This window comes from Protopterus annectens, chromosome 13.part0 (assembly GCF_019279795.1).
Source record: "Protopterus annectens isolate FY-2018-M chromosome 13.part0, PAN1.0, whole genome shotgun sequence".
Classification (NCBI taxonomy): Eukaryota; Metazoa; Chordata; order Ceratodontiformes; family Protopteridae; genus Protopterus; species Protopterus annectens.
In genome coordinates, this window is record NC_056747.1 from 218,384,169 (window position 1) to 218,399,160 (window position 14,992).

Here is a 14,992-nt window from a genome sequence, read left to right on the forward strand (position 1 = left end):
TGAACACTATAAAGCCATGTGACAATAAGGTAGACTTATGACATCCTAAATTAGCAGAATTAGAATGCAAATACAATTGTGGTAAAGCTCTTGAGCCATAGAGATGATCCTAGTCAGGATTAGAGCAAGGATATAGCCAGTGTGAGTTAAAATATTCTTTGAGACTTTTTTTGAATAGTGTAAGTGAGGAGTCTAGAGTGAGGTCAGCAGGGAGATGGTTCCAGGTTTTGCCAACCAAGTTGGCAAACAAGACGTCCCCTGCCAAGTTGTTGGATTTGAATGTTTTGACCATAAGTCTATTGAATGAGTGAAGTGGTCTGAGGTTACTATATGGGCTGACAATATTTTTGAGTGCTGGTGTATTATCAGGGTGGTGGAGTGCTTTATGTGCTACTATGAGCTGGTTAAACTGTAGTAGGGAAGGTAGTTCAAGCCACACTAGAAGATACAGTTTGCGACCGTAATGTGTCCTATATGCAGAACCAGTGGCAAATCTATCAATGTGGTTGTAATAGCAGAATAGTTTGTTAAGTTCTGATTTATGCAAGTGTCTGAGTAGTGGGGATGTATAGAGAAGGGTGGAAAGGAGATGAGAATGGGCAACAGCAGTTCTTGCAAGAGGCGTGAGGAAAGGTTTGAGCCTATAAAGCGACCCAAGTTTTTTGTTTATGGTTTTGATAGTTTGATTGACATGTACATCGAGCGTAAGGTTATTGTCTACTATAACTCCCAGGAGTTTGGTTTGGGCTTCAGGGAAGATAGTGGTCCCATTATTAGATATTATGGTAATGGTTGGAGGGTAGGAACTACGGGTGGGGAAGAAAAGAAGCAGCTTCATTTTTTAAGATCAGATGGTGATTGGTGAGCCAGTTTTCAACAATGTTGAAAGTATTCTGTTTAGAGTCAGTAGATTAGTCGGAGAGGTGACTGAGCAGATCGATGTGGAGTCATCTGCATATTGAATGCATGATGCTTTAGGGATAACGGTGTGGAGGTCATTAACAAAGATGAGAGAACAGAATCCTGCCACAGGACTGTCTGTTGTGGTCCAGAGAGGTAGGATTGAAACCACTGAAGAGAATGGTAGTCTAAGGAGATGGCTTTCAAGGTATGCATGAGTAGCTGGTGGTTAACCATATCAAAAGCCTTGGAGAGATCAAGAAAGAGTGCGGAGGAAAGTAGGTTGTTATTACAGTTGTGGTTAATGACATTAGAGAAAGAGAGAAGAGCTGCTGTGGTACTGTGGTACTGTGGTTTGGCATAAAGCCATGCTGAGAGTCAGCTAACAGCTTATTCTGAATGAGGTGGTGCATAAGTTGCTTATGGACACATTTGTCCATAATTTTAGCTAGTGGTGATAGAATGGCTATGGGTCTGAAATTTGGCAGTTCTATGGAGCTGTTTCTTTTATGTAGAGGTATAACATGGGATATTTTCCAGATTGAGGGGTTGGAAGCTTCAGAAAGGGATCTGTTGATCAGGACTGAGATAGGGCAGGCTATGATATCAGTGGCTTTTTGCAAATACTCTGCAGAGAGTAGATCAGCAGCTAGAGTGGTAGGCTTTAATTTCCTAATTAGACTTTGATTAAGATTTTAAACGTTTTCTTATAAACTAAAACAAAGACACTCAGAGGCAAAACTGATGCTAAGCGCTTTCATTCTTTAATAATATCTAGAACTAGGTCAGTTCTGAAGACGTTCTAGATATCATTAAAGAATGAAACGCTTAGTATCAGTTTTGCCTCTGAGTGTCTTTGTTTTAGTTTATAAGAAAGAAGTTTGTTTTATATATATATATATATATATATATATATATATGTGTGTGTGTGTGTGTGTATATGTATATATATATATATATATATATATATATATATATATATATAATATATAGATAGGTTGATGTGTGTGTGTGTGTGTGTGTGTGTGTGTGTGTGTGGGGTCTGACAATCTAGATTGACTATTGGTTTGGTCAACAGTGTTCCTGCTTGCACAATTTGGTCAACAGTTTAGCTAAGCGACACTGCTGCAAGATTGCTGTAATACCAGAGTTTGGGATTATGCCCCCTCCCCAGTATTGTGCGATCTTGCAGCTGGTGAATATATGTAGTGTGGGGGGGGGGCTGTTGGTATATGCATGTAGCAGAGAGTGTGGGGGGCACACTCCACAGCAAATGAGGTGAAGCAGGGACTTGCCTGATGTAAACAAACACTTTTTTGATCTGCAGTTCCCCAAGTTTGTCTTTGAGCATGCTTATTTTGATGTCATTTTGTGATCGATTAGCAGAGCTGCAATATTGTGCATTGTGAATTCACTTACACACTTAAATAGCTGAAATGCCTAGATGGAATAGGTTTTGTTGAAAGACTGGATCATTGACATGGAAATTGTCATATTTTTATATCGATGTCCATTTCATCTGCAGTAACAGTTAATTGTAGTATAGTGAACTGGGGAGAGATGAGTGGACAGTGAGGTTAAGATATTTTCTTTTTTTTCCAGCTTTGTGTGATCGCAGAGTTAGTTTATAATAAGTTTTGCGGGATGTTTCAGTTGTCTTGATGATTTTTTAAATGGTTCACATTGCATTGAAAGGTAAACTCAATAATGGCACACACACACACACACACACACACACACACACACACACACACACACACACACACACACACACACACACACAAATGCACAAGCATACACATATAAATGTGTGTGTGTATATGTATTATGTAGAAAGGGCATATTATACATATCTCTAATAACAATTAGGTGTCTTGACTGCATACCACTTAATAGATGTTTACCATTTACTATCTAGATATTGTGTATTTACAGGATGGCATGGCTGAGGAACAATATCCTGGATCACCTGCTCAAGGATGATGTGCCATTTGCCAAACTTCCCAAGTTGTGCTTGATAACATCTTAAAGAGAAAGCAGTACTGTAGAAGACCTTTATGATCCCTTCCATCCTCCTCTTCTTACCCTTCCAGAACTAGCTAGGCCAGAAAATGAAGAAGCACCCTTTCTGTCCAAGCAAGTTTTTTTGAGTGGCATGCAGTTTTGGTTTATTTGGTGCTGACTAACTCCCCAAGGTGACTAATTTTTTGGCCCCACTGCATCATTCCTAACTGGAGTCTGAGGCTGTCCTTGAGGAGGTTGTTGCCTGAGTTTGTCCCAGCTTAGACAGCTTTCACCATGGACCAGTAGGTTTTAGCTTTGATAATTTTGATAATGGTTTGATTTTCACAGATTCTTCCAAGACAGAAAACCCAACAGAAAACCAGTCCATCTTAGTGAAACTCTTGGAACAGACCCCGAGTCTACAGTGGAAAGGCATCTGTTCTGTATTTCAGACAGAGTTGGGGATTTTACTCCAGCCTTCTCATAGTACCAATGGAGATGCATGGTTTCTAAACTATTCTGGACTCAACTTCAAAGAGCACAACTAATACAGCCTGTTCAAGGTGTTAACTTTCCACAAGAAGGCATATCAGTGATGCTACAAGGTGCCTGGTTGGTGTTAAGCTCCTTCTTGTCCCAACCAGAGACTCTCAAAAACATTTTACTCTAGTAGGTGCTTCAGTGACTGCATTGCCTTGTAGTATGTATAAACATCTGATGAAGTTTGTTTGGATGAGACGAAAGTCCTTATGATTTTTGGATGTGTGAATTATTTTTTCTCATTGATAATAAAAGTTTTAGCCTTATTCCCCGGGTGAGCTGAATTGTTTATTATTTTTGTTTTGGAGTATCTATAAACTTGATGAAGTAATTTCTGACACCTCAGAATACTGTCTTCATTTAGTACAGTTCTGGACATTCACTACTACTTATAATTTCTGTACTGGGTGAGGTCCCTGGAGATCATAGTGTTTTGAATAATGATTCAGAACAAGGTTGAGGCCTACAGCCTACTATGTCTTCTAGAGTAAATGTTTGCCATGAATCTTCTGATGATATTTGTATGACTGTGAGTTGTCTGTGGTTGCTAAGCCAACAGATGCTCACAGATTCTTCTGGAAGTTATGGGGAATTTCCACCATCCTTTTTGTAGACCTTCCTTTCCTGCAGTCCATCATAAGTTTTAGTGATGGATGATTCACTTACAGGATGAGAAGTCCATTCTGGCTCTCACATTATTCAAGACCCGTTGTCCTCTCTGGGGTAAGGACTCCACATCAGCAGGTTGGAATTATGGGCATTCTCCTAGCTTTAAGGATCACCAGATAAAGCTGATTCCAGGGCTTTTCCTCATTTGGTCAGAAAACCACCCTGTTGTGGCAGTGTCTTAAGCAAGAGGATACATGGCCCTGCCATCCCTGTAAATAGATTATGCTCTTTTAGAAGTGAGCCATAGATAGAGGCATCATTTTCTCAGCAAATTGCATCCCAGGAAAAAAAGAAGTTGTGGTCTTACCATAACATTCCATGTGAGTTGTTCATCTCGCCTTTGTTCTTTACACGTGGGTTTGGAGCCGATCCATCGGCTCCGAATCGGCCGCTTTCCAAGCTTAAGATCGTTGAGTAGCTCGAGGCACAGTCCCTATCCCATGATGCTCTCCTACCAACCCCAGATCTAGTTTGCTGAACCAGCAAGAAAAAACACACTAAGCAACCAATTACAAAAAAATTTACATAGTACATAACTATTTACAATAGCTAAACAATAATCTGGCTGGAAAGAAGGACACTAGTAAGACCAACCAGACCACCAGTCATACCTGTTCTTCCATAACCGGGAGGGAGTGTAAGAACAAAGGCGAGATGAACAACTCACATGGAACGTTATGGTAAGAACATAACTTCTTTATGTGAAGTTGTTCAATCTCGTCGTTTGTTCTTTACACGTGGGTAGTGTCCCAAGCACCCTAATCCTGGGTGGCTCACGGGAGTATATTCCTGAAAATGGTGGAACCAAAGGAAGCCCTGTCCCTGGAGGCCCTGTCCACTTTGTAATGAGTGATAAACGTATGAGATTTGGACCAAGTAGCAGCTGCACAAATGGTGTCCAAAGGTAGACGGGCTGCGTGGGCTAAAGATGTAGAAACAGCCCTGGTAGAATGAGCTTTCACCTCACGTTCTAAAGGTTGTTTAGCTGAAGAATATACAAATTTTATACAATCAGAAATCCATTTGGACAATGTAACTTTGCATACCGACAAACCTTTCTTATTGTCTGCATAGGAAACAAATAGTTGATCAGATTTCCTAAATTCTTTTGTTTTGTCCAAATAAAACCTCAATTGTCTGTGAACATCAAGCTTATGTAACATGTACTCCATTCTATTAGCATGATGTCTGAAAAAAGTAGGAAGGTCAATAGACTGGTTCAAATTTGCCTTGGAGCAGACCTTAGGAAGAAAGGTTGGATTTGTTCTTAAAGACACTCTGTCGGGGTAAAAGACTAGATATGGAGGCCTGATAGAAAGTGCTTTTAGTTCAGAAACTCTAGGCGCCGAAGTAATAGCCACCAGGAAAATTGTCTTCCAAGAAAGGAACTTCAAGGGACAAGATGAAGCAGGCTCAAAAGGGGGAAGAATGAGTTGAGATAGCACCAAATTCAGATTCCAGGAAGTAACAGGATGTCTGATAGGTGGCCTAAGGTGATGAGTTCTTTTCAAAAAGGCTTTACATAATCTGTGGGACATAATATTTGAACCACTGCATCCCACATGGAAGTTAGATATGGCAGCCAATTGAACCTTTATCGTAGAAGCTGCCGCACCATTGTGAAAGAGCGAAGTCAAGAATTCCAGAATACTATGAATAGGGGTGACATAGGGATCAATACCATGCTGAGAAGCCCAATGAGCAAATCGCCTCCATTTGCTGTTATAAAGTTTCCTGGTGGAGACTTTGTGAGAGGAAACTAAAATATGTTGAACCGCTGGAGACAAATCATGTGACTTGGCTAGGTTGGGAAGTGGAGCAGCCAAGCTGTCAGTTTGAAGGAGACAAGAGAGGGATGAAGAAGTCCCAATGAATGAGTCAGAAGGTCTGGCACTGGGTCCAGAACCCAAGGTTCTTCCAATTGGTATTGCTGTAGGAAGGGGAACCATATCTGCCGAGGCCAAAACGGGGCTATTAGAATAACAGTCCTTCCCAGGCTTTTGGCTTTCTGTAAGAATCTGGGGGTCAGAGGGATTGAAGGGAAGGCATAAAGGAGACCCGAGGGCCAGTCGTGTACAAGTGAGTCCCTTGGGCTGTCCCCTGGTGGAGGGTACAGGGCAAAGTAGCTTCTGCATTTGGCATTCATCGGGGATGCAAAAAGGTTGCAGCAAGGCTGGCCTCATCTGCGGAATATCCTTTCTGCCACTCATTCTTTGAGGGACTACTCGTGAGGCAACAGAATGGCTTTGCTCAGTTTGTCCGCTATCATGTTGGATGACCGGGGTATGTGCATTGCTATCAGAAAGCGCCCGGTGGATACAGCCCACTGCCAAACTCTCAGGGCCTCTCAGCATAAGGGGTAAGACTTGGTTCCCCCTTGCTTGTTGTTGTACCAGACTACCAACATGTTCTCTGTCTGTATTGCAATCGTCTCTCGCCGTAGAGAGCCGTGAAAGTGTTGCAATGCTAGAAACACCGCTGTCAACTCTATGACATTGATGTGCAAATGAGATTCCATGTCTGACCAAGTGCCTTGGACAGTTCTTCCCTGAAACAGCCCCCCCACCCTATCAGGGAAGCATCCGCGGTCACTGAGGTTGTGGGAGGGGGAACTACAAATGGGCAACCTACAGTAACTTGGTGGCTGTTCAACCACAAAAGAAGGTCCTTTTTGCAAGCATTTGTCAGAAGAATCTTGTATGACATTGGAAGCTGTTGATAAGACCACTGTGTGAATAGTAACTATTGGATTATCCTCGTGCATTCGTCCCACAGGAACCGCTATGAGTGTAGCTGCCATGGTGCCTAACAGCTTCAGAACCTGGAATGCCGGAACTCTCCATTAACAAATGGGACACTTGACTTCGCAAAGATATTACTCTTTCTTGAGGCAATCTGACCGGAGAGGTGGTGGTGGTGGTGTCTAGATCTGCTCCTATAAAGGAAATATGCTGTGGCGGCAGTAAAGCAGATTTTTAGAAATTTAAGGTTATGTCCAACTTGGAACACAGGTTGATAGTGTAATCTCTGGCGCAAATTACTTGATGCCTGGTGGTGATGGTGAGGAGCCAGTCGTCCAGATATGGAAACACCCGGAATCCTAAATGTCTCAGGTTAGCCGTGACCACTGCCATACATTTGGTGAACACTCTGGGGGCTGTGGTGAGACCAAAGGGCAGAGCTCGGAATTGGTAGTGACTGGCCCCCAGCCAGAAACGCAAGTGATCTCTGGATGGCCTGGCAATTTTGATGTGGTAGTACACATCCTTGAGATCTATAGAGCACATCCAATCGCCCGTTTCGAGAAATGGAAGTATTGATTGAAGCATGACCATCTGGAACTTTTCCTTTTTGACAAAGGTGTTTAATTTGCTGAGGTCTAAGATGGGCCTCCAATCCCATTTTCTTTGGAACTAAAAAGAACCTGGAGTAAGTTCTGGATCCTATCTGTTCCGCCGAGACTGGCTGGATGACTCTTTTTTCTAGCAGCCTTTGAATTTCTATGGTTGCTAGATTCCGCAGACTGGGTGGAACGTCTGGGATTTTTGTACGAATTGAAGGGGATTCTGAAAAGGGAATGATGTAACCTCTTGTAATTATGCATCTGATATTGTTAATCCTCGTTCATTCCTTACGTATGGGTATCGGTTCCGAGCTCGGAACCGAGCTGGCCATTTTCCAAGCTCGCATCAGCTTCAAACTCTTGAGCTAAACTCTTACCCACAATTCCCCTCTCCCTGTTACCTCAGATTTCGTTTGCTGCATTGCCATCCATTCGTGTCAAGCTACTTCTCTTGAGCTAAGTACAGTCAATTGTTGTTTAATTGCTTTACAAATTACTTTTCTGTCAGAAAAGTTAATATTTTATTGTCTCTTGCCCTATCGCATCTAGCGTTCATAATTTCAGGTTTTCTTCTCTGTCCTTTACTTACCCTTTTTACCACAAGGTAATTTCTCCTTACCATTGTTGGTAATCCCTTTCTTTTCTTTTTCATACCTTTGGGTACTCGCTTGTACCATTGTTGGTACTTTTCTTTTTGTTAATATGGCAGATAAAAAAGGTAGTCCAGGGTTTAAGTGGTGTTCTGATTGTGGACACAAACTGCCTACTTCTGATGCACACTCTTTGTGTTTATTGTTTGGGAGCTTCCCATTTATCTGTTGAATCACCTTGTACTATATGTGAAAACTTTTGTAATAGAACTTTGCTAGAAAGGAAAAATAAGCTGATACTGAAGGGACTTCTAAAATATCCCTTTTCATAGGCTATTTCTGGGTCAGAGGTCTCAACCCCTCCTAAAGGTCATAGGAAAATGCATGTTTCTACTAAGGCTAAATCCTTGCCTTCATCCCCGGCTGGGGACTCTCAACAATCAAAATCCAAAAAGGCTACAATTTCAGCTCCGGAGCTCTCTCAGTCAGCCCCAGCACTTTCGGTGCCCAGACCTTCGGCTCCATTAGTGATTTTGGCTCCGTCCTGTCCTGCAGCCTTCTACATATCGGCACCGAGGGGCTCCTCGATTCAGATCTTTACCACTGTATCAGCACCGACCGTTCAGTCGGCACAGACCTTGACCGCTTCGGCTCCAAGATCTTCCTCGGAACCGAGGCCTTTATTACTGACTCCAGTTTTGTCGGTTCCAGTTTTGGCACCGACAGCCACTTCGGCACCGATCCCTGTGTCAGTGCAGACAGTAACATCAGCACCAATGACTCCTTCGGTGCAGACTACAGTAGTTCAGTCTTTCTTGGCACCATTGTCCTCTGTGCGATCAGACAAGATGGGCACAGAGTCTGCCTCTTTTGTGGACAGGCCTGTTTCTCCCTCAGTCTCGGTGAGGTCCACTAGAAGTCTTTCTGAACATGATGTGTTGTGTCTTGTGGACCAAGCATTCTTGACCAGAGGTATTCCACCCCCCAGGAACTATCCTTCCTTGGGAGGTGATCACCCATCTCCAAAGACACCTTCTTATTCTCCTCCTTCATTGCCTTTGAAGTCCATGGATATAGTACAGTCTTCCCCTTCTGCGGTTCCCTTTATGGATCTCACTAAGGAACCGCAGTTGCCTTCGTGGCAGGAAAGTTTTGCTATGACCCAGGATGTCAGCTGTGATACGCATAGCTTGCTGCTCCACAGCCATCCAGGGACTCCGAGTCAGCAGGCTGAGCTGCTTAGGGGAGGAGTGCCCCCTGTCCTCGACATACACTCCTCTCTGGGTGGACCAGCCTTCCAACTGATGGAGAAGGCTTTTGCTGCTGCTGGCAATACTGGACTGTCTATACCTCTGCCCTCCTTTGGTACACTGGTTTCACAAGTCGCACCTAGCGGACACTGGGTGCAAGGGCCTCAGGACATATTCGCTCAGGAATCCCCTTTTCCGTTGTCTTCCCCAGCTTCTCCCACTGAGGAGGTCCACCGGAAAAGTTTGTGTAAGAGGAAGCACATGGACTCCACAGAGGAGTCTCTCACCGAAGACACAGATTTCGATGAGGGGGAAGGATCCCCTCGGTCACCCCCTGAGGTATCCTTTGGTGATATCCTTGAAATCCTGAAACAGAGGGGTGACTGGCAGCCCTCAAATCCGACCCCTGAGGAATCTGTGTTCCTGCAGGCTTTTTGTGCCCAGCCCCCCTACCTCCTGGGTTACTCCACCTGCCGATGAACTTGTCAAGTTCATCGTGCAGCGTGCTTGGAATGCCCCTGATACTGTTGAAGCTATTCCCCAGAGGCCTGATAAGATCTTGTTCTCTCCAGCTTCAGATTCCCATTGGTCCAAGGGTCTTCCTGTAGATGCTTTGGTGGTGGCAGCCGCAACAAAAAAGGATCTGGCAGAAGAAGAAAGCCAGACTGTCCATCTACCTAACAGAGAGTCCCGTGCCCTGGACAGAATAGGGAAGCGCACTTTTGCTTCAGCGACCTTTGCTATCAGGTCCCTGAATTATATGGCACATTTTACCAGGCTTCAAAGGGATTTAGTCTCTGAGCTCTCTGAAACCTTGGCTGGTGCAGTGTCTGATGAGGTCCGTGACAAAGTGGCCTCTCAACTAGCCACCACTGAGTCTATATCTAACTCCTCTATGCGACTGACATCTCATGCATCAGAAGAAGCAGTTAGAGTGGCGGGTTCAGCTGCGGACTTGAGACGACATGCCTGGATGCGCTTGTGCAACTTCGTGGAACCTTTTAAGTCTTCCTTTCTTAATGCCCCCATTGAGCCCTCCTCGTTGTTTGCCCAAAGTGAGAAGCACACTGGCCAGATGTGAACAAGACGGTAAGACCCTTCTGCCATAGGTGTCCGTTATTCTTCCCCTCAACGTGCTTTCTCCCGAAACCAAAAGAGTGGGAAGATATGGTTCAAGAAATCTCAAGGTCCTTTCCATGACACACAGGCCGAGTTTTCCCTCAGAGGCAGAGGGGGAAACTCACAGGGAAGACGCTCCTTTTGGGGCAGAGGGGGACCGTGTAACCAGGGTTCCAGGGATTCTTTCCCTGGTCAATTCTACCAGCGCTCCTGAGGAGCGACCCAACTCCTTTCCTGTGGAAGTGGTTGGGGGATGTTTCTCCTTGTACCCTTCTGCCTGGCTAACCATCACCACCGATTCTTGGGTACAAAGGATCATAACCAGAGGTTATCATATCCCCTTCGATCTTTGTCCCGTCCCATCAAAAAATCTTCCCGACGTTCCACCCAGTCAAAGGGAAGAAGCAGCACTACAGATAGAAAAGCTGCTAAGAAAAAGAGTCATCCAAATAGTCCCTCCAGACCAGATAGGATCCGGATTCTACTCAAGACTATTTTTGGTGCCAAAGAAAACCGGGGACTGGAGACCAATTTTGGACCTCAGTGCATTGAACAAGTTTGTGAGAGTACAAAATTTCCGGATGGTCACTATACAGTCTATCCTCCCGCTTTTGGAAAAAGATGATTGGTTGTGCTCTATCGATCTTCAAGATGCGTACTACCATATAAAGGTGGACAGGCCATCAAAAAGATTTCTGCGCTTCCATGCGGGAGCCAGTCACTACCAGTTCAGAGTACTGCCCTTTGGACTCTCTACAGCCCCCAGTGTGTTCACAAAGTGCATGGCAATCATCACAGCTCACTTGCAACTTCAAGGATTCCATGTGTTTCTGTACCTATATGACTGGCTCATTTCCGCCCCCACCAGACATCTACTGGAAAAAGCCCCGGCATACTCTCTCCTCGCTGCTCAAAGGCTAGGCATAACCATAAACTGGCAGAAATCCAATCTCACCCCATCTCAGTCGACAGAATTCATAGGGGTTATCTTGGACACAAAAAACTGCAGAGCAGCTATTCCAGAGCACAGAATTTTAAGGATAAAGCAACAACTAATTCCAATTCTTTCAAAGGAAAAATCCATGACTCATTCGGTTCTACAGCTGTTGGGTTCCATGGCAGCCTCCATCACCAGTTCCCCTGGCCAGGTTTCACATGAGGCTTCTACAATGGCTACTGCTCACCCAATGGTATCCTTTTCAGCATCCTCTTTCAGCCATGATTTGAGTAACTCACAGGTGCAAACAGGATTTAAATTGGTGGATGACACACAATCTCTCTCAATGGTCTCGCCCTATTTCCCCCAGCAACCCAAGGCCACAGTGACCACGGACGCCTCCCTGATGGGGTGGGGGGGCTATGTCAGGGACAGACAGTCCAAGGCACTTGGTCCCAACCGGAGGCCCATCTGCATATAAATGTTCCAGAGCTGAGGGGTCAGTGCTTCTGGCGTTGCAAGCATTCCATCCCCTGCTGCCGTCTGGGACAATTGCGATTCAGTCAGACAACATGGCGGTGGTCTGATACATCACCAAGCAAGATGGAACCAAATCTTACCCCCTTTGTCGAGAGGCCATGAGGATATGGCAATGGGCGATGGCTACCGACCATTTTCTTCTAGCAACGCACATTCCTGGGAGTTCCAACGTGATAGCAGACAGACTCAGCAGGTGCATTCTACAACCTCACGAGTGGTCCCTGAATCCCTTGATAGCGGCGGAGATCTTCCACCGCTGGGGCCGTCCTTGCTACGACCTCTTTGCATCTCCAGCCAACTACAAATGCAGCTACTACTTCACCTGATTCCCCCTCCAGGACAGTCACCCAGGGACGCTCTAGTCCACGACTGGCCCTCGGGTCTTCTCTACGCATTTCCGCCCTTTCCTCTCATTCCCCAGTTTCTGAAGAAAGCCCGGTGGTTGAAGAGCAATGTAATCCTTATAGCACCATATTGGCCACGACAGATTTGGTTCCCATTCCTTTGGCCTCTCCTACTAGATCGACCATGGACCCTCCATCCAATCCCGGAGTTGATCTCACATCCACAGAACCTGATTCATCCCAAGCTGAACAGCTTGAAGCTTACAGCTTGGCTACTCCAATTCCCTTGATTGCCAGGCAGAATGATCTGTCTTTACCAGTACGTGATATTCTTATTGCTTCTCATAAGTCCTCCACTAGAATTACTTATCTGAGCAAGTGGAAAAGATTTGCCTGTTGGCTGAAAGATAAACAAGTAGACCCTTTTCAGCACCAGTGTCGATAATACTAGACTATCTGGCCAACCTCATTCAATCAGGTCTATCGGCCTCTAACATTAGAGTTCATTTGGCTGCAATTTCTAATTTTCATGAGGGTGTCCAAGATTCCTCTCTTATGTCCCATAAATTGTGCAAGACCTTCATAAAAGGTGTGAATCATCTGAAGCCACCTTTTAGAGAACCTATTCAACCGTGGGATTTATCATTAGTTCTGCAAGCTCTGACAATGGCACCTTTTGAACCAGCCTCTTTTTGTGACCTCAAGTATTTGTCATGGAAAACCTTGTTTTTGGTCACTATTACTTCTGCCAGATGTATTTCTGAACTTCAAGCTTTATGTATCAAGACTCCATACTTGATTTTTCATAGAGATAGAGTGTCTCTGAGAACTAATCTGTCAGTCATTTCTGCCTAAAGTGATCTCTGAAATGTCCATTAATCAAGCCATTGAATTGCCAGTTTTCTTTCCCAACCATTCAAACAGAGGAGAGTATTGCCTACATACCCTTGATATTCACAGGCAAATCTGTTTTTACCTAAACAGGACTAAACCCTTTTCGTAAATCTGACCAGTTATGTCTGGCCTTTTCTGGACCTAGATTAGGATCAGCTGTTGCTAAGGTCACATTAGCTAGATGGTTGAAGGACTTTGTGACCTTTATTTACATACAACGTAACATTTCGTTGCCTACTACCATGAAAGCTCATTCAACAAGGTCGGTGGCAACTTCTGCTGCCTTCCATGCCAGAGCTTCTTTACATGACATCTGTGCAGCTGCAACTTGGGCTACGCCTCATACTTTCATCAATCATTGCAAATTGGATTTGGCCTCCAGGAAAAGAGCATCTTTCGGTTCTATGGTGCTCAGGAATGTCCTTCCATGAGAGCCTCCCAGGAATAGAGGTAGCTAGGGACTCTCTCCCATATGTAAGGAATGAATGAGGATTAACAATATCAGATAAAGAAGTTATGTCTTACCATAACATTCCATCTGTATTGTTGATCCTCGTTCAGTCATTACAACCCTCCCTCCTTCCCCCTTCCTGTGGTTTCTAGTGGATCTCACCATCCATATCTCTTAGGTTATTTGACCAGAGGTAGCCTCTACCTTCTTTAACTTGCAAACTCAATCTGAGGTAACAGGGAGAGGGGAATTGTGGGTAAGAGTTTAGCTTGAGAGTTTGAAGCTGACGCGAGCTTAGAAAATGGCCGGCTCGGTACCGATAACCATACGTAATGATTGAACGAGGATCAACAATACAGGTGGAACGTTATGGTAAAACATAACTTCTTGTTTTTACCCAAGAATCTGATGTAATTCCTAGCCAGGCATCTGGGTATAAAGCTAAGCGACCCCCAACTGCCTCCAGAGCAGGGCGGTCTGGCCTCCTCTCAGGAGCGCTGATAGGGCTTGCCAAGGAACTGCTCCCTGTCACCCTGGTTCTGTGGACCCCCTCTGCCGCCTGGGCGACGTCTACCATTATACCCCCCTCCTTTGCCCCTGGAGGGGGGTTCACTATGTGTGTTCCAGAAAGCTCCTTGGGACTTTCGGAACCACATTTTTCCACCTTTCTGCCCTTTGGGGTGTGGCCTAGTGGGGGTGGAAAAATGGACTCCTACAGCAGATAGAGTCTTTTCTTCCTGCTCACACCTAGTGAGTGTCTCCTTGACTTTAGGCCCAAACAAGGAAGAGCCATCAAATGGGGTATTAACAAAGGAAGAGTTGAAGGCTTCCGCAAAGGAGCATAAGCGCATCCAGGATTGTCTCCGCAGAGCTATCTCTGAATTTGCTGCCCAGCTCGATCCATTGGCTGCATAAGAAATGAGCCACATGGATGAGTTCACAATAGAATTAAGGGTGTTAAGCTGTGCCATTACTTTCTCAGAAACAGCATCATCTGTTTTGCCCTGTAGAGTATCTCCAAGCTCTTTGAGGAGATCTTGTTGAAGACGGGTAAAGTGGGTTAAATAGTTGAGCGATCTCATTGCAAATGTCACAGAACTAAAGATGCATTTCCCGTACCTGTCCATAGTCCTAGAGTCTTTATTAGGAGGATAAACACAAGACAAGGTTTCTGACATCTCTTTCTTGGTGGCAGCCGCCACCACCATGGCATCAATGGGGACTCTCTTCATAAGAAAAGACCTGTCTTGAGGGGAGGTGATAAATTTGTTGGGCCTCCGAGGGACCGGTTCCATGGAATCAGGAGATCCCATGCCCTTCGAGCAACCAAGTCCATTAATTCATCAATGGGCGGAGTAACCCAGGAGGTGGAAGGTTGAGACCCAAAGGCCTTCAGGAGCACTGACTCATC